This window comes from Tupaia chinensis, unplaced genomic scaffold, assembly GCF_000334495.1.
Source record: "Tupaia chinensis unplaced genomic scaffold, TupChi_1.0 Scaffold000178_1, whole genome shotgun sequence".
Classification (NCBI taxonomy): Eukaryota; Metazoa; Chordata; class Mammalia; order Scandentia; family Tupaiidae; genus Tupaia; species Tupaia belangeri.
The window spans coordinates 811,155-814,412 of NW_006159653.1; positions in this window are offsets into that span (position 1 = coordinate 811,155).

Sequence of the window (3,258 nt, forward strand, 5' to 3'; positions counted from 1 at the left end):
CCCACCGGGATGCTCTTTATAACAAACATGCTAGAGGCAGACTCCGTCTTCCGAATGTCATCGCTTACGTTAACACGTGAGTGCAAGCTCAGGACACGCCCTTTTTTATGTATCGATGTTATTATTATCGTTATTTTAAAATTTGCTATAGGGCATGTGCATTCCCCAGAGAAACAGGAAGAGGTGAGAAAGCAGTGTGGGGACCACCACGCCACCTGCCAGCTCCTAAGACTTTCAGGTAACCATGAGGGTAACTAACACCGGGTCGAGGAGAGCTGGGACCCGTCAGTCCCCAAACATGCAGCGAGCGAGACGGAGCTGCAGACCAGCGGAGCTGAGCGCAGCCATCCGCTGCTGCCAGCTCCTTCCACGCAGCCGGGCGTTCCCATGACGGGGACGTGCCCCGAGCCCCGGATAGGGCAGTGGTCTGAGTCCGGGGTTCTCCTGGGACACCCATCCACCCAGTGCCTGCACCTGGGTAAGGCACTGCTGGTCCTGGGCCCCCACCGCGGCTGACAGCCACCCACACCCTCACCGGCATTCCGGACACTGGGCCTCATCCTCATGCAGCGGGGTTAGGGCTGTTTCAGGAGCACCACTTGGGCAGAGCTGACTGTCGTCAACGAGGCACGGCGGGGTACCCAGCATGAAAACTCAAAGCACAGTGGGACCAGCAGGTGCAATGGTGATTAAGGGGCTGGACCCCCACGTGGCTGGCCACTGTTCGAGTCCTGGACCTGGAAGCTTGCTTTCTCACATTCTTCCTATCTCTGGGCAAATTAAACTTTTTAAGTAAAATAATTTTCAAAAAGAAAACTCAAAGCACTACACGCGGGGCTTTACCCAGAGCCGGCTCTGCTTCACACACAGCTACCCTCGTGGCCTGTCAGCGCTGACAGGCGTGCACACCGACAGGAAGCTGCCCCCCCCCGGGAAGACTTGGCCCCCATAGTCTCTGCTCAGCTGCGGGGCTGGCCCCGGCTACCCATGGCCGGTTTTCTGCCACTAGAGACTTTCTTCCTCTCTGGAACGCCTTGGAGCCTTGGAAATGGGTCGCACGGTGTGGACTCGTCCCTGTGTCCTTTAGCTGACTGACATAATGTCTCTGAGGTTCTGATGACTTCATCTGCCTACTGTACGGGGGGCTTGTTGCATGGGTACCCCGGATCGGGCTCATTCACTCTCCTGCGATGAGCCTTGGGTTGGCCCCAGTCTTCTGGCTATTACAAGGCACTTTTTTTTTTTTGGAGAGATTTTCACTGTAGGGCGTGTGCGCTCGCCAGAGAGAGAGACAGAGAGACAGAAAGCGGGAAATCACCCCCCAGGGGGGATGGTCACGCCGCAATCTCTTCTCCTCCATTCTCCTCTCGGGATCCTGGGCATGCACACACACGCACCCGACGTGAGTTTTAAGCCACCGGGTCCGGGACACGAACCATGGTCGACTACGTGGGAGTCCAGCGACACAGCCATTACGCTAACTGCTGGTTCCCAAGGGCACTTTTAAAAATGTGCAGAAAATGGTATTAAAGTATAGGCTTATTTTAGTGTAAAAAGATTCGAATCCACATAGTTTTCATCATACTCATTTTCCACGAACTTCAGGAAGACTGTGTGAGTAAACTGTTGCTCCCCGGCCTCCGAGCCGTTTCCTGGTGCCGACACCCACGTGTGAAATGATGGGGCCGTGGGGCCGCACACGTCTAGGCCTCCCAGAGCAGCCAGCCCGCTTTACGCTCTGGCCAGCTGAAAAAAAACCCTGGAAGCGCCTGGGTAGGATACAATTTGCTTCTTAGCTGTAAAACAGAACTCACCAGCAAAGACATCTCGTGGGAATTTTAAACGATGGCCACCTTTGGTCGCTGTGGGACAGCTTGGGCTTTTCTCTCGATGGCCTCTGTTAGGGCTAGGCTATTTACTTTCAGTAAGTGGGCTCTTTCCTGGGATCTTTGGAAAGTTAATCTAGGATGTCAGACCTACCAGAATAATCCGTTCATAAGATTGTTAGCTTTTCAGCATGCACAGGGTCTGTAGTGATGTCTCCCCACTCCTCGATGTTGGGAAAACTGACGTCAAAGACCCAGACTGGGTGGTTTCACTGATTTTGTTCTCCAATGTTGGGCCCCGAAGGGTCCTGGTTCTGTGCCAAGGTCTTTGTTGTGGGTCTCTGCATCATCAGGACAAAACACCTCCTCCTAGCTGCCTGGGAGTGCCCTGCAGCCCTGAATGCCCCTTCCCTTCTTGCACTGGAGAACCCCCACTTTTGCTTGTGTCCTGTCCAGCATCTGGGTGAAGGCTTCTGGAGTAGGCTAGCTTATCACAAGTTGGTGTTTGAAGGACAACTTCGAGGTCAGGATGCCCCTCGGTGGCAGAGGGCAGAGGCTGCCATCGCCCGGTCACATCTGACTTGTGCGTGGTGGGCCATCCTGTCCCCACCCCCGCCTGTGCCACCAAGCCCTCTGTGCTTGGCGGTAAAGGGCCAAGTGCCTCATCTGCTTCAGGTCCCGCCAGGCCCAAGCCCTTTCCCGCCTTGTACCAGAAGCTTCTCTAGGGCTGTCTCGCTGGAATCTCAGCCTGCAGTCTGTGTCAAATGCCACTGTGCTGGGGCCAGGCTGCGATCCCCACCTGCAGCCTGACCAGGAGTCAGCCTGGTGTGGGGGAGTATAGAGGCTGTGGCCATGGCAGAGGTGAGGCTAGGGTGACAGATAGCACTCTACCTTCGCACACGAGGCGGCGGCTCAGTGGACCCCCTAGCTGGGCACCAGCAGTGGCAGCGCTGGGAAAGGGTATGGCTTGGGGCCATTCTCTAAGGAGCAATGGGGCTGGGGGCCCCCTGGGATCTGGTGTGGGGGCTGCGGGGCAGGGCTGGTGGGGTCCGACACGGTCAGAGCACAGAGGCCTGTGAGCTTCACTCCAGCCCCCCAGGTCTCCGGCCACGGTGACATGCCTGGGGCAAGCTGCTCAGGAGGACCCACAGTGACCACACCCAGCTGAGCTCAGGCACATCCTGAGGCAGGCAGGGCATCCCGGGCCAGACGTGAGGGTTCTGGAGTCCCTGGGTCCACCGACCACCACCACCCCCACTCGCTGTGGCCCCTGAAGCCCGTAGAGTCCGGCCTTCCACACCGGGTGTGCCCCTACTCAGGGCAGGCTGAGGAGGGACTGAGGGCACTTTTGGCCCATGCGTGGGGACAGCTGCGCCCCAGGACCCTGCCCGGGCTGGCAGCCACTGCCAGGACACGGGGAACACAGGCTGGA